A 16,598-nucleotide genomic window follows, 5' to 3' on the forward strand; every position below is an offset into this window, starting at 1 on the left:
TCCACCCAAGTCACAGCTGTAAGGTTTAACTCCCCTGTGGATGAGTTGGTGTTTTTTTAAGTCTCCAGCCCGGGTAAAAGGCTTTCCACACAAGTCACAGCTGTAAGGTTTAAATCTACTGTGGATGAGTTGGTGTTTTTTTAAACCTCCAGCCCGGGTAAAAGACTTCCCACACAACTCACAGCTGTAAGGTTTAAATCCACTGTGGATGAGTTGGTGTGTTTTTAAGTGTCCAGCCCGGGTAAAATACTTCCCACACTCATCACAGCTGTATGGTTTAACTCCACTGTGGATGAGTTGGTGTGTTTTTAAGTGTCCAGCCCGGGTAAAAGACTTCCCACACAACTCACAGCTGTAAGGTTTAAATCCACTGTGGATGAGTTGGTGTGTTTTTAAGCTTCCAGCCTGGGTAAAAGATTTCTCACACAAATCACAGCTGTAAGGTCGAACTCCACTGTGGATGAGTTGGTGTCTTTTTAAGTCTCCACCCCAGGTAAAATACTTCCCACACTCATCACAGCTGTAAGGTTTAAATCTACTGTGGATGAGTCGATGTCTTTGTAGGCCTACAGCCCGGGTAAAAGACTTTCCACACAAGTCACAGGTGTAAAGTTTAATTCCACTGTGGATGAGTTGGTGTGTTTTTAAGTGTCCAGCCCGGGTAAAAGACTTTCCACACAACTCACAGCTGTAAGGTTTAAATCTACTGTGGAGGAATTGGTGTGTTTTTAAGCTTTCAGCCCGAGTAAAAGACTTTCCACATAAGTCACAGCTGTAAGGTTTAACTCCACTGTGGATGAGTTGGTGTCTTTTTAAGTCTCCACCCCGGGTAAAATCCTTCCCACACTCATCACAGCTGTATGTTTTCTCTCCCTTTCTTCTGTGAGGTTTGTCGGCCTCCTGAGAGCGCTGACTTCTCGCTCCATGTTGGTCCTGCAGTGACAGAGATACAAACAGAGGCAGTGAGTGAAATGCAGTCGTGGAACAAACTGTAACTCCCTCCATCAGTGGAATCAAACATGTCAACAAACACATTGTAGGTGTGTTACCATCAGTTTCTGGTGATAGTATCACATTTCAATGATGTGCTACAATGACAGTCGTAATGAAAAATACATATTGAAGAAATATTGATAAGTGGAGAAAATATTTTACTCATAAAACATTGTGAGTTCAATTTTTGATATTGTTGTTTCAATGTGTGCCGATAAAAAATTATGTTTGTATCTTCTTGTAACATCTGAGTTTTTTGGTTGTGAATTTAGATTCCGTGTATATGGAGGAGCCCGGGATGGAAAAGATAAAGCTGCTGTTAACATGTTTTTAAAAACCAACCAGCTGAGCACACAGTTTCAATAACAGTGTAACAGTGACATTTTTCTCACCTTTTGTGTTGAAGTCATTGTTTCCTCTGTAGTGGCTGAGCTGAGTCCAAATGGCTGAAATTGTTCCTCTGTTGCTCCACCAGACTCTTCTCCTGTTACTCAGCTGTGACACAAAAAGTATATGCATTTTATCCCTGATAAAAAAAGCAGAGCAAATAAACATGACTAAACTCCTCAGTGACAACAATACCTATGAAACTTCAATGTGGAACCCGAGAAGCAGCTACAACAAGAAAGTCATCAGTTGACACAAGAACCTGAAAGGGAAAAAGCCACTGACCCCCCGCATATCACTGCCTTTACCCAGTGGATGCTACACTCTGTATATATGGACCTCTATAGATCCACAAGTCCGGCTCACACTCAATGGTAGCAGTATAAACTCAGCCACCTCAGGGCTCACAAAATTTCAAATCCCCGGTAGCCCTTCGGGCAGGGACTCTTCAGTTTTTGGTAGATCAAAATAAATTTAAGTAGCCCAAATAAAAAAAGGAGCAATTTTTTCCTGTTTTGCTTCCGTTACAATATTATACTTTAATGTACAATATTGTAACGGAAACAAAACATTAATCAAAAAATTGTTGAAACACAAATTACAATATTGTATAAAAATTACAATCATCAACTCAAATACTTGGTTGTAATTGAACAGAAATTTCTATGAACTTGTAAGAACTGTACAACAGGAATCAGTCTGGGTCAGATCCTAAATTTGAAATTTCCACTGAAATCACAGGTAAGAGGCAAGTGGCACCAAGATCGAGGCCATTTGCTTTTTGAAGTTTGCAAAGACTGCTAAATTTTGCCAGTGGTAGTTCACTCTTTGCAACATAGTAGGCTGTTCTAAACAGATTTTTCAGGTTGATTTTTAGTATGTTATTTGCAGACTGAGCAATAATCAATTTCTTGCATTTCTCATGGGTTCTAATGGGGGCCTTTCTTAAAATTACTGGTCCCAGTAACAAAGGCACTTGTCGACTCAGAAATCGAGGGAAACCAACAACACACCCGGCAGAACATTATGTTATTTACACGGGTGCACATAAGTGGTCCGCATGTGCGCATTCGCTGTCAAAATAAAAGACGCGCACAAGATAAGAAGTTGCAACGCGCGTTTGCGTCCATATAAAAGGCCCTGTTTTTGTCCGCTAGAGTGGGATTTTCACGGCATATTCTGCACCAATTCTCTGTGCGTTCATCATTGAAGCCAGGTCTGGTTCCGGGGCAACGAATCAAAACAAACACACTGTGTTATAACGGCGACTACAAGAAAAATGCTTAAAAGTAGCTCAAAAGAGTCAGCGAGTAAAAGTTGTTAGTGCTGGGCGATATGAAGATATATATCGTGTGGACGATAGAAAAGTGTCTATCGTGCCATTTGTCCTCTATCATTTCTAACCCAAATTTGATAAATTATTATATAAATATATAATAAACCCTTTACAAACGGTTGGAGCAGGCACACTCCGTTTTCCCTAACTATTTTTAAATCCCTGTAGAACTGGAACCACGTATGGCAGTGCAATATTTTTTTTTGCATGTGAAACCGGAAGAGTTGTACTTACATCTTATGCCATTAGCTTGTCCTAGGTCACGGTTTCCTTCCACATATAGCTTTGCAAAAATTGCATAAGAAGCACTTGCAGCAACAAAAACATAATATTCCAGAAACACGCTTTGCCGATGTTCATAACACTTCCTACGTTGGCATATACGTCAGCGCGAATTGTTGCATGTCCACCATTACCTGCCCGAAACCGGAAGTGACGTTATTTTTGCGAAAGGGCCTTATAAGCCAATGTTGATGTTTTTAAAAGTCATGTTTGACTTTATGCTTTTCTGTATCGTTTCTGGGATGCTTAGAACTCAAATTACACTGTTGGAAATATTATAATGCATCAAAATAAACTATTTATTTTCATTTTTCCTGTAGTATCTAAAATTAGTGTATCTCAAAAATAAAACTATGAAGACACTCAAAATAAATTTCTCGTGGTTGGAAACTCTTGTATTTACAGTTTTGAGGGATACACCTCTTAAATTTTTTTTTACTAAAAATATATGTAAAAAATAAAACAAAAAGATCATCAGTTTTTTGTAGTTTATTGCACTACAAGTTTTTCCAATTTATGTAGTTACTATGGACCTAATGCATACATATGCACACATATTATTAAAATTTGGGCTATAACGGTTGTATTGATATATAGAAACTTGAAATGCTCCCACAAATGGCACTACAGCATGTAAAACATAAAGATAAGCTCGGGCGGACTTGGTTCTATGGTAGGTCTTAAAGGGTTAAATAGCCTGTGGCAATTAGTTGTCTTATTAGTGTCATTAGTGTTGTCTTCTCAATATACATGCTCCTAACTTTATGCAAGAGAAAATAAAGTAATAAAAAAATGATATTTTTCGCAAAGAAACTCCATCTTGTGGTTTGCGAGCTGGTCCTGCTGTACGTGCACCCAGATTTGCGACATACTTTACAGTAACTCAAAACAAAGACTGCACCCTCGGCACTTGCTTTTTATAGACTGCGTACTTTCTAGATGACCACAGGTCAGATGGTATATCGTGATATATATCGTTATCATGATATAAAATAATTCATATCGAAAAATGAAAAATAACATGTATGTGCTAACTTTCTAAACACTTTGTTACATTTATGATAAAGTAGACAAAACATATTTGTGTTGGCTCATTAGTTTTTGTCTTTAAATTAACTTTGTCTGTGTGCGTTTCAGGTACTGCACTCTCAACGACTGAATGAACCAGCATTGCAGCCATAGGTCACTGTGAGCATCACAGGGAAGATTGAAGCTGCCCACTGCACTTGGATGGTCGGAGTCGCGGAGACCTGCAGCCATGTCGCTGCTCTTCTGTCTAATGTAGAAGCAACAGTGCGGATCTGTGGCACAAGGACTGTTACAGATGAACCTGCATACTGGGTTTTGCTGGGTAGTATGACCAAGTTACAGCCAGAGGTTGGCCATAAGATAGACCTCTCCTCTCCAGCTGCCCAAAAAAAGGCTCTTGATCAAAACATAAACAGACCATTATTGATCTAATACCGAAGCCGTACCAGTGGTTCTCACCACACCGCAGTCAAGCACAACAGTAATCTCTAACGCTGACGATCTAAAGCCCTCTTCCTCGGCCAGGCGGTGACTACACGAAGCGATCTTCACGGGTGGGCAAACCGATCTGGTCGATATGTCCCCATAGGCCGTTAAGGCGCTACCGGCAGAGGATGACAGCAATGTCAGTGTTAGCACGCTGAACGCTATGCTGGAACAGCAACGGGAGTTTTACAAAGATCTGATTCACCAACAGCAAGTTAACTTTAAGACATTTGTCCAATTAATCATGGATGGAACTAACAAACGGTTGGACAGCATTCTAAGGGATGTACAGGATGTTAAATCCAGCCTGCAATTCACGGATGGGGTTGTCACCGAGCTGCAAACTGAAGAGAGGTGCATTAAAAGCAAACTAAAAGAGTTTGAATCGGCGGTCAGCAGCATACGCCAGGAACACAGAGAATTAACAACCAAGATGGATTAATTAGAAAATCAATCGAGAAGGAACAACATTGTGGTGGATGGATTAATAGATGAAAAAGCAGAAACGTGGGAAGGATCAGAGAAGAAAGTCCGACACATGCTGAAGAACAAGCTGGGCCTGGATAGTGACAGCATTCAAATTGAACGCGCTCACAGAGTCGGTCCATACAAGGAAAATGGACGAGCCAGGCAGATTGTGGTCAGACTACAAAGATTTAAAGATAAACTAGGGCTGTGCGATATGACCAAAATCTCATATCCCGATATTAAGACATCTATCGTCGATATAACGATATAAATTACAAAAATGTAACATTTCCTGTAAATTCTGTGAATCTCGGGCATCTCGACTTGCGTGAAGTGTTTCCAGCTGGGCGTCGTGTACCTGGAGTCGAGTGTTTTAACTGATGCATGGAACTATACATTTTTAGACGTAAGTTGTAACGGCCGCCGTTTTCTTTGTGAGTATTTATTACACAGCGTGCTGCGGAGAAAAGTCTGTTCTAACGTTTGAGTCTAAGGTTTATTTTTTAGCACCTGGCGGCTCTTTTTTGCTTCTCATCCGTTAATACTCTGCATCTTTCACGTGACTCGTTTTATTTTGAAAAGCCTCAACAGGATCTTGAGCTTTATTGTGAAAGGTTTATGTGGAAAATAAACAAGCGGACACGCCGTGGTTTTACCGTCGTTGTTGCTAACGACAACACATAAAAAACAAGCGCTTGTCCGTCCGTAGTGTGGTTATATTAAATATAAGAGAAAGAGAGAACTTTAAGAAATTAATATAGCCACTACAGTGACCATCAAAATGATGAAAAAATACTGGCGTAAACAGTTTATTTTGCGACACCACGAAACAAACGATAGCGTAAAATGAAACGATAGACGTTTTTCTATCGTCATCCGATATATATCGTTATATCGAACAGCCCTAAGATAAACAATTAATTCTCTCATCTGCCAAAAAACTGAAAGGTACCAATCTTTAAATCAACGAGGATTTTTCAGGGTCCATCAGGAAGAAGAGGAAAGAACTGTTACCACAGCTGAGAGCGGCCAGAGACAGAGGTGATATTGCCGTCCTGAAATATGACAAATTAATTGTTAAACCGAGGTCACAGAACGCTGGAATTAATATTTAGACTTCAGCAATGTTGTCATTTGTAGCTGTTGAGATCGATAGGTCTGCAAATGTCTGACCCTGTACTTATTACCGGATTCTCCGGCGAAGATTTTTCAGTAGCTCATGTCAATATTTGTAGCCTTAAATATAAGATTCAGGAAATTCAGTCACTGTTGTCAACAAATAATTTACTGTATCTCTTGAAAAATTACCGCTATTTATACAGCAAAGACTTTAGAATATTTAACAGGAGCAAGTTTCATTTTCCCCTGGTTTTACTACCACACTGTTCACTAGAGCAGGGCGATATGGCCAAAAATATTTATCACGATATACATTTGAAAATTTGCGATAACGATATAACTGACGATATAATTGATGCGAGACAAAATACAACTCCACAACTTTACTAGCGCAAAAAAACCCCCCATTCATTTATTTTCACTTAAACAAGCAGCTGTTTTTTTATATGCATTAAAGCTATATAAAAATTTAACAGTGCAAATGCAAATTCCTTGCTGAAAGTTTAACCAAAAGGCATTTCCAGTAGAAATGGGCTGACATATCCTGAGCATAACCATGTATAATATCCACTGAAGTTAAAAAGAGGTGCTTTGCAACATTAAACTGCAGTGTGCCAAATAAAAAAGCCAAATATGTATTTTTCGGACCATAACGTGCACGGGATTATAAGGCACATTAAGCGAAACAAAGCAGTCAGATGAATCAAACTTTATTCAACTCATTCTTTTTGCTTCCTCCACTTCTGTACCATTGATTCATTAATGCTGTATTCTATCACAGCTGCTCTATTCCCATGTTGTTGCAGTATATTAATGACTAACCTCGTATTGTGGATGGATTATCTCAGTTGTTCTCCTGACTGAAGTTTGGTCCGTTTACAGCATCCTGCCATGCGATTGCATTTGTCCCTAACCACCAGGAACCCTCGCGTTAACTTTTATCGAGTGGAAAAAAGTTAGCGTTCATCCTCCAGCTTCACTGTTTATGTTATGCTAACATAGCTGTGTCGCTAGCGATCACATAGCACATCATTATATACCAGCTAGCCCAACTTCAGTAACCCTACAAACGTCACTGCTGTTTAGTTTCCTGTCTTCATTTATGTTGGAAGTGATAGAAGAGCTGTACGTTTGAATTTTTTCAGAAATCTCTCAGTCAGAACATGCTATATCATGCTTAGGTAACTAGCGAGCTAACTTCCGCTAGCTTCCTGCTAACTTCTAACTCCGTTAAATGTAATAAATTCTGTTTTCATGGATGCCAGGATGTTAAACACCTGGTAAAGCAGCAATGCTGATCGTTTTATTAAAGATGAAAGAATTTAGACAGTTTTTAACTCTCAGTGATGCTGTGTGTTCGTTTGACTTTGGGACCTGAAGCGGACGGAGTTTAGGACCCAGGTTACTCCCAGATTTACGAGCATCTTAGTCCGACAAATACGGCAATAACGACGGCCCGCTTGCATGTTCTACAAAAAAAATGTGCTTTGTTGTGTATCTGATGGACAAACACCAAACCAGTTCCACATCACTGAAGTTGCACCATTTTTACAAACCAATTCTGGTTCATCCGTTTCACTCAACAATCGGCCATGTGCGTATGAAAACAAAGGCACTGCGCATGCGCGTTTTACCCATATTCTATCGCGATATTTCATTTTCTTATCGTTGCCCAACATTGTACCGGTATTACCGTGAACGGTATAATATGGCCCAGCCCTACTGTTCACCCTCACATAGAAGAAGTAATCTGATTGGCATGGTGGTATGTTTGAAGCAGGTCCCTTGTGTAGCGCTGGAACTCAGTCACAATGTGTTTCATCCATTTCATAGGCTGGTTTGCCTGCAATAATGCCAAATAATTAGCAACTGTATGAATAGAAGGTAGTTCTGCAAAATCCCTCAGTAGGATGTTTGTTCTAATTTGCTATGACCACAGAGCGTATCGAAAATAAAACTAAAAGGCTATAAAGAGTGATATGAACATATTTAGAACTTACTGGAATGAAAATGTCTGTAGTACACCAACAGATATTTGGAGATGGAAGAGAACTGGATATCAGCTCGTCTCACAGCTGCTATCCAGGCTAGACGCAGTAACATCCATTACACGAGCTGCCTCGTGTTGCTTCCAGGTTGGGAAAGAATGAAAAGCTAAACCATTTTCAAGCTTATTCTCTTGCCGGTCGGGCGATCGAACCTTGCAGCCGACCACACAGCAAGAACAAACCATAGCTGATGTTATCCATGTGCTTTCGACCCTCTGTCGCTTGAGCTTTGCCCCGGAAAATGGCGCATCAGGCCAAAATCCTTTCCACGCCCACCCCTGTGACATCACGCTCCAAAGCCCTTTGCCCCCCTTCTCAGCAAGCTTCCACTACTCTCACCCTGGGGTTGCGCTCCCCCACGCTTGTACCTGTGTCTTCATGTCCTGGGGGTGGGGGTTGGTTGTTCTCCTGCCCTGCACCTTTTGTTCATATTCAAAGACTATTTTTCTATATGTATTCTTTCCCCCTAGCAACCGCCATATTATGATGTTGCAAGCAATCACAAACTCTACAGTCTGTCTAACTCCAGTGTATACCAAGCAATCTATTATTCTCAACAGAGCTAAAATCAACATAAACTGAACCCACATTAAAGTTAGCTCGGTGCTTACCTTTAGATGAGCCCACAAACCGAGAGAAACTCCGTGATGAAGCTGGACGTCTTAAGAAACAGATCAGGGAGCAGAGACCCACGTGGTTCACGCTGATCTGAGCTAGGATTCACGAGACAATTATGTGCGGATCGATGCAGATATCGATCCCAACGTTGGTAGTGGTATATGTTCCTGTAAGTTCACTACTTTACTCCCGTTTCATGAAAAAGCAGCTCTCTCTGCTCGACTCCTCTCCTGCACACACACACTTTGCTCCGCCCCCTTTTACCCGGCTCCGCTGTGATTTGTTGCTGTGCGGTCACGTGACTCAGCTGCACAACGTAACCCCGTGGAGTGTTATTTCAAAAGTAGCGCCAATCTCCTTTTCCTAAACTCTTTTCCTTGGCCTCGATGAAAATGACATCGGGGGAGGACTACGGTGGCCCTGAGAAGCCAAACGGACTGCAACTTCAGAAAACACTTGCAAAAAGAAAAATGCTGCAAAAAGAAAAACTCTGCAAAAAGAAAAATGCTGCAAAAAGAAAAACACTTGCAAAAAGAAAAATGCTGCAAAAAGAAAAACGCTGCAAAAAGAAAAACACTTGCAAAAAGAAAAATGCTGCAAAAAGAAAAATGCTGCACAAAGAAAAACGCTGCAAAAAGAAAAACGCTGCAAAAGCACACAAAGCACAACGGAAATAGGAAAAAAGACAACGGAAATGTTTCTGGGGAGACAATAACCGGACGGACCAGTTGCACGAACCAAAACATGTATGTATGGCTGTATCCCAATTCAGGGGCTGTGTCCCAATTCAGGGTATGCACGCTTGAAGTACGCACACTACGCGTACTACGTACGGTGCGTACTACAAGTACGGGAAGTGCGGAAGTGAGAGGCTTGTGAAATGGGACGGTCTAGCCTTCGTCGCGCTGATCAGGTTGCCTAGCAACCATGATACTAACCGCGAGAAATGTTTCATACAGCTTTGTGTGACAGAAATGAAGGAGAAAAAATGTTTTGTTGTTCATTCATTTTTGTCCTGACATCACTTTGATTAGTTGAGACCACAGGACTGTAAAACATGATAGTTGGGCTTCATTTCTGTACTGAACAGTCATTTCAAGATTAGTTAGTAAATAATAATTAGCTAATGTTATTCATGAGACTAAAGTCATCTCACTGTGGTAATGTTAATATAATATGGACAGTATTATATATATCGTCAGATATATATATATATATATATCTATATATATATATATATATATGTATATATATATATATATATATATGAGCTTGAACTCTGGGTCAAAGATGCAAGTAGCAGTTAATTATATTTCCTATCACCTTAAATCTTCACTCAAAGACAAGTATCTCTGACAGTGTATATACAGATGTATTATATATAAGAGACAAATATTGTTCCTTCAGTATGTTGGCATTACTAAATTTGGCTCAATGCTTACATATATGTATAAAAAGCAAATGTACGAGCTGTGATAACTGTTTCTGATAGAATGAAGATCAGACTGATATATGAAATATTCCTTTATTGGGTGAGAAAATCAGACCATGTCATAACTGCTTTAAGTCATACAGAATAGATATCAGAGCCTTAAACAGGCTGACTTCTGCTAAATGGGTCAAACTGGGCAGAAACTATACAAACACATAACATCCTTATAGAATATGATGTAACACTATAGATCAACTTACCTCAGAATATATAAAGCATATAAACAATTACAGCAATATGATGCAACAAACACAGCAGTGCTACTAATCCAAAATACTCAAAGCTTCATAGAACTGAAACAAACATTTATTTTCAGGTCCCTTCTGCTGCTGATAAAATTAGTTGAACATTACCTAATAAGACTGATTCTGGACAGATAGTTAGTTATGTTAAACTTTTCTAGCAGTCCTTCACAAACAGGGAACAGTCTGTCTATTCTTTCCATCTGTCAGCTGGTGCTGGCTCTTCCTCTTCCTCTTCCTCACACACTGTTGAGTTTGTCCTGGTGGATCATCAGGGGTGCAAAGCCTCACAGATGATGTGCAGCAGTGAGTCCCTCAGTCTGTCCTCACTCTGGACACTTGCAGTCGTCACACGTGGAAATTAAATGTGTGATAAGCTGCAGGATTCAAACACAAGTGTAACTTATAAATACATGTTCATACTTTTACTACACAATCAGAGAGAAAGAAACAGAGAGAGAGCAGGACAGAAAGACAGGTGACAGTCTCTGGTGTATACACAGGTGTGCACTGATAAAACACCGTTGTTTCCATTCAGGAAATGACCCCAGCTCCTGCAATCCTGTGACCGCAACGGGGCCGTCTACTTCCTGGAAGGTGGAAAAGTAGCGGGAGACTGACTTTTCTTAGTCCCGCCATTTTCTGCGTTCTTTAGAGACATCGGGGTGGGGTTCTGTGCTTTATTTTTTTTTTTGGAGAGTTTAAAAAAAGAAAAAAGAAGAGATACATTGCTGAGCCATGGCAGATTTTCCCAGTTTTGGCAGGGGAAGGGGGTCAGTTGGTTTTACCCCTCTGCAGTCATTTGGCAGAGGCAGATCAAGGTTGGTGACAGCTCCAGTTTCATCCACACCTAAGCCTGTCCTTACTGAGTTAAATGAAAGCCCTATTGAAGTGAACTGTGATGATCTACAAAATGCTACATCAGAAACCAGTCCCACAAAAGAGAACCTTTATGCAGAGATTGCAACGCAAATTGGGTTTTCTATTGGGGAAAGCATTGCCTCTTGTCTTGAATCTCGCTTGGGCTTTGGAGTGGGAAACAGCGTTGTTGGGTCTGCCAATAATGTGTTATCAGGACCCTCAGAATGTGATTGTAAAGTCTGATGTTAAAGAACCTGTGTGTTTTAGAGGGGATGGCTGTGATACATGCAGTGTTCAGGAATGGGAGGAAATGATGATGACTTTTTTTAAGAGAAGAGGGGTACCAGTTGCTGAACAAGCTGATGATGTGCCAAGTAAACTGCTGGGGAGGGCACGAGAAATAGTCAAGGTGGGCATACGTAGTAAGCCATCTGTGTGTCTTGAGAGGGGCCCAGAGCCCATTTTTGAGATCTTAAAGCAGCACTTTAGTGACACTGCCTGTTCAAGCATGCCTTTAGCTGACTTTTATGCAAGACTACCCAACTCCGGTGAAACACCGTTTGATTACTGGCTCAGGTTGAACAGAGCAATGGAGGTGACAGAAGACTGTCTGAAGAGACAAAATAAGTCCTTTGCATATCTGACAAAAGAGCTGACTGCTATGTTTATCCGTCATTGCCCAGACTCAGAACTGTCTCTTATTTTCAAGTGCAAGCCCCTGCAGCAGTGGACGGTTGCTGATGTGCACGAGAAATTGCTGGAGCATGGCAAGGACCAGAAGTGCACCCCTCAGTTTAGTGCAGTCAGTGCCTTGAGTTTTCAGCACCAGGAGGTGAGTCCTAATGTGCAGCAGATGACATGCAGCAGTAAGTGTATTACACCATCATCAACCTCTACCTCAGCACCACTTGTCGACTTTAATGCACAACCATCTACTGATCCTCTTGATCATGTGATAGCCCTGTTAGAGAAAGTCCTGGAGCGACAGCCTCGACAAGCAAAGCTGCCTGCTAACGATGATGTAAGGGCCCCCTGGAACCAAACACACAAAATCGTGCCTTGCGTGATTTGTGGTGACAGTGAACGCTCTACATATTACCACTGTAGAGCCCATCAGCTGTGTTTCATCTGCCATGCTGGCGACCACACACGGGCTCAATGCCCCAGGGCCGTGTCTGTCAAAGTGAGGGGGCCTGAACCAGCCACCCAGGAGCTGGGAAACTAGATGGCCTACATGTGGAGGGGGCAAGTGTTAGGCCTGAAATTGCCCCCAAAAACGGGTGATTTTGATGATTTAGAATCTGTATACCACACTGTTTGTGAGGAGCACCAGTTAAGTCGGCGACCGATTTTTCAGAACACACACAGACTAAAACAGCATGATGAGCTGTTCTATGAAAATGTGACCCTGTGTGGCAAAGTGTCTGTTAAAGCCATGCTTCACAGTGGCTCTATGGCCTGCACCCTCAGTACCAATATGATGCCCCAACTATTACATCATGCAGTGCTGCAGACCCCCACCTTGCAACCCACTGATGTTGTCCTGATTGGCTGTGGTGGTTCGAGGACAGTTCCATCAGGTGTGTGTGACATTACGGTGGAGATGTATGGTTGCAAAGTTGTGCCAATGTTGGTGGTCGCAGGGCAGAGTGAGGACCTCATTCTGGGCAGTAACCTAATGAGATATCTGGGTAATCGCCTGAGGGGAGAGGGAGATTTAGGAGAGGAATGCAGCAAGACTCTGAGTGTTGAAGAACAGCCTAATAAAAATCTGTTGAGTTCAATGTCAGGAGTGGTGGCCCCAGGGCATGTTGGTGATAAGATCAGAACTGTCAAGCTAAAGAGAGCTGTAACATTAGAGCCCCTGACAGAACACCTGGTTTGGGGCAGGCTGCAGCTAGTGAATAGTGGGGAGGTGGGCAGTGCTGTAGTTGTAGAGCCCATTGGGTCGAGGTCTGGTCCGAGGTCAGTTATGGTTGGGAGAACTGTAGCGCATCTAAACAGTGATGGCTGGCTCCCTGTGAAAGTGCTGAATCCCTTTGACAAGCCGATAACCCTGAAACGGAACATGAAGCTGGCTGACGTGTCCCCCTGTGCAGAATTTTAACCCCCAATGGCTCCTACTTGGAACAGAACATGCAACAGTCTACTGGCTCAGCTTGGCGCCATGATAAGCAGAGTCTAGTCACCAATGTTTCCACTCTGCCAGATGATTCACCCTCACAGGAGGTGACAAGTGGTTGTAGCAACTTACATGCAGTACTGCAAAATCTGGGGCTGTCTGATATCGGCATTGATTCATGTGCAGTTTTGCCGGCTGGCAGAGAGAAACTGGTTGGCCTCATAGCCCAGTTTGAGTCTATCTTCTCGAGAGGCAAGCTGGATTGCGGCAAGGCTAACGGCTGCCTACATCGAATTCGAGTTGTGGACGACAAGCCATTCCGGTTGCCATGCCAATGTGTGCCGCCGACGCATTATGGAAAAACTAAGACAGGCTCTGAATGACATGGAGGAACGAGAAATAATTCGGAAGTCTTGCAGTGAGTTTGCATCACCACTGGTCTTAGTTTGGAAGACGTCCGGTGAGTTGAGAATCTGTAATGACTTTCACTGGCTTAACGCTAGAACTGTCAAAGATGCTCACCCACTCCAGCATCCGGCTGACGCACTGCAGCTGAGGGAATACAAACTCAAATTGTCGGAACAGGTTCGATCATGTATTCATTTGGTGATTTATTAAATGTATAACTTTTATTCTAATCTGCTGCTGAGTCTCATACACTGATGAAAATGGAGAAAACACAGATCACGAACATCTGTTCAACCAATTACTTTCATTCCACTTTGATCTGCGACAAAATGACACGTTCATCTCTGTTACAGTGTTGCGTTAGACTGATATATTCTTTTGTTCTTTATGCTGTAGATTAAACCACTACATTCTCGGCTACAAATAATTTAAGACGGTATTTGGTGACACACAAACAGGGTTTTTCAAAGTTCAGTTCTGTTAGTTTCCACATGCCGGTTGTTGTGTGCTAAAAACAATGGCCACCAGGCCAAAGCAATGGTTTTGACTCGATAAGTCAAAAGTTTGATGGGTGAGGTTGACAAATAAAATTATTTCATGGTGAGACCTGAAGGAGTCAACTGTGCCAAAATGAATTAACTAAATACACCATTAAACAGTTATTTAAATGTGGAAATAATTGTGTAATTAATTAATTAAATATGTCAATAAAATGTGTAAAATATTAATTAATTACATGTGTCGTAACTATTTATGTAATTAATTATTTCCGATTTTAAATAATTATTACCACATTTAATTAATTATTTAATGGTGTATTTAATGAATTCATTATGGCAGTCCTGGTGTTCCATAGCTCTCGCTCTCCAGCTGATTTTTACTGCACTGGAGTGACTTCTTCATAGAGAGATTAAAGCACACTGTTAGTAGATCATCCTGCAATTGTGACATCACAATAATTTGCCTCGCTTTATAAATCTGTCACTTCTATAACATATAAAATTAAATACATAATACAATAAGTACTTTGTAAAGGACTTTGCTGACATCTTGGCTGAATACATGCCAAAATAAGATCGTGTTCCTATTGTTGGGGGTTTTAATATCCATGTGTGTTGTCCTGATATGCAAAGGGCTTTTAAGTGTGCTGTCCCACACATGAACGTGGACACACACTTGATCTTGTTTTATCTCATGTTGTGTTTTGGGTTTTTTTTGTTTTTTTTTTTAATGTAGAGATCTGTGATGCTGTGTTTTGTGACCACAGTGCTGTGATGTTTGAAGTTCCTCTTGCCTGTACCTCAGTTAAACTCACAGTGCTGCTCGACGAGTTTTTAACTCCTCCACTGCTGAGCAGTTTTCAACAGTTTTAACCAGAACTGCAAAATCCCAGAGATTTTATGCAGCCAGACCACAGAACTGAGCTCATGGTTTTATTCCACCTGCCAGACTGCTTTGGACATGGCTCCATTAAAATCCAGGCATTCTAAAACTAAATCTGAGCCCTGGCTGAACGACACGACCCGAGCTGTCAGACACGAGTGCCGTTGAGCTGAGCACATGTGGAAAAAGGACAATTTACAAGTGTCATTCCATATGCTAAAAGACTGTTAGCGTCAAAAAACAAACAAACAAAAAAACAAAAACACAAAACAGTTATTTGACATTATTGTGTGAAACTGTAACAACTTGCATGTTTTATTTAAAACTATTAACTTTCCTCTCAGTGCACCACATACCGACTCTATCAAGCTCTTCTCTGCAGCCTGAGAAAGTTTTTTTCACTGGAAAAAAATTTACAATTTTCAAATGATGCTGTCTCTCTTAACCTCTTATAAGAGGTGTTACCTACAGTTGGACCTTTGGTTCTCAAGCTGGTAAACTGTCTGAGTCAAAATTGAATTTAATCAAATCGATTATAGAAATCAGTGACGATACTCAGCCCTAGTGAGTAGCCTAAGCCCGGCAGAAGTGGATGTAGCTGTGGGTAATGAGAAAAGATGAAAAGGTTGATAACACATTACATGCCGCGGTAAATGCACTGCCTGATTGTTACCTCTCCCCACTGCCTTCAGTGGCAGGCAGCAGGAAACAGATCAGGAGGCCGAGATGATGTTTAAGTTTGACATTACTCACAATATTGCCAAAGAGTGATAAGGAATGCACAAGCACGTTTCAGTAACTTATCTTTCTTGTAGATCTGTGCTCCAAATAAAGAAGTTTAGATTATTAGTTAAAATCACAAATTTTAAGTTACAAATCAATATTGTCTGCATGGACAGATATTCCATATATATTCCGTTTTGAAATTTCGCACATTTTAAAAAGTTTGAATTTGTTTAGTATCCTATTGAACAGCAGAAATGAGACTTTCTTTTCAGAAGTAAGTAACAGGAAAAAAACAGCAGTTGACAGCGCTGTAAACAACGGCAGACTTATGCGTAATAAACAAGCGAATAATGTAGAAAACAGATTTTTTTTGACGAGAAACTGTTCTTGAAGTACACATAGACAGAGAGAGAGAGAGAAAGAGCTGTGCATGAAGTGTGATTTTATTGTTGTGGAAGCAAAACAGCAAAAGTAAGAGGGAATTCATGACAATGTTTACGTGAAGGGTTGGATCTTCTTTAGCTGCTGGTTTAGTCAATATTGTTTGGAGAGAAATGAAACCTGCAGCTTCGGAATGTAGTGGAAAAAGGGCGTGAAC

The 16,598-nt window shown here is 41.1% G+C and overlaps 1 long non-coding RNA gene across 4 annotated transcripts; it reads right to left on the reverse strand.

Moving 5' to 3' along the window:
- Nucleotides 1-870: 870 nt before the first annotated feature.
- On the reverse strand, nucleotides 871-8,996 carry LOC109200237 (uncharacterized). Of its 4 annotated transcripts, none has more exons than XR_002060429.2 (3): nucleotides 8,760-8,996; nucleotides 1,386-1,519; nucleotides 871-933 (listed from the first exon to the last, which is right to left on the reverse strand). It is a non-coding gene; the product is annotated as an uncharacterized LOC109200237 (long non-coding RNA). The 4 variants fall into 4 exon arrangements; XR_002060426.2 differs by having other exon boundaries at nucleotides 1,386-1,488; nucleotides 8,760-8,979; XR_002060427.2 differs by lacking the exon at nucleotides 8,760-8,996 and adding an exon at nucleotides 8,101-8,370 and having other exon boundaries at nucleotides 1,386-1,488.
- Between the last annotated feature and the right edge of the window lie 7,602 nt (nucleotides 8,997-16,598).

This window comes from Oreochromis niloticus, linkage group LG3, assembly GCF_001858045.2.
Source record: "Oreochromis niloticus isolate F11D_XX linkage group LG3, O_niloticus_UMD_NMBU, whole genome shotgun sequence".
Taxonomy (NCBI): domain Eukaryota; kingdom Metazoa; phylum Chordata; class Actinopteri; order Cichliformes; family Cichlidae; genus Oreochromis; species Oreochromis niloticus.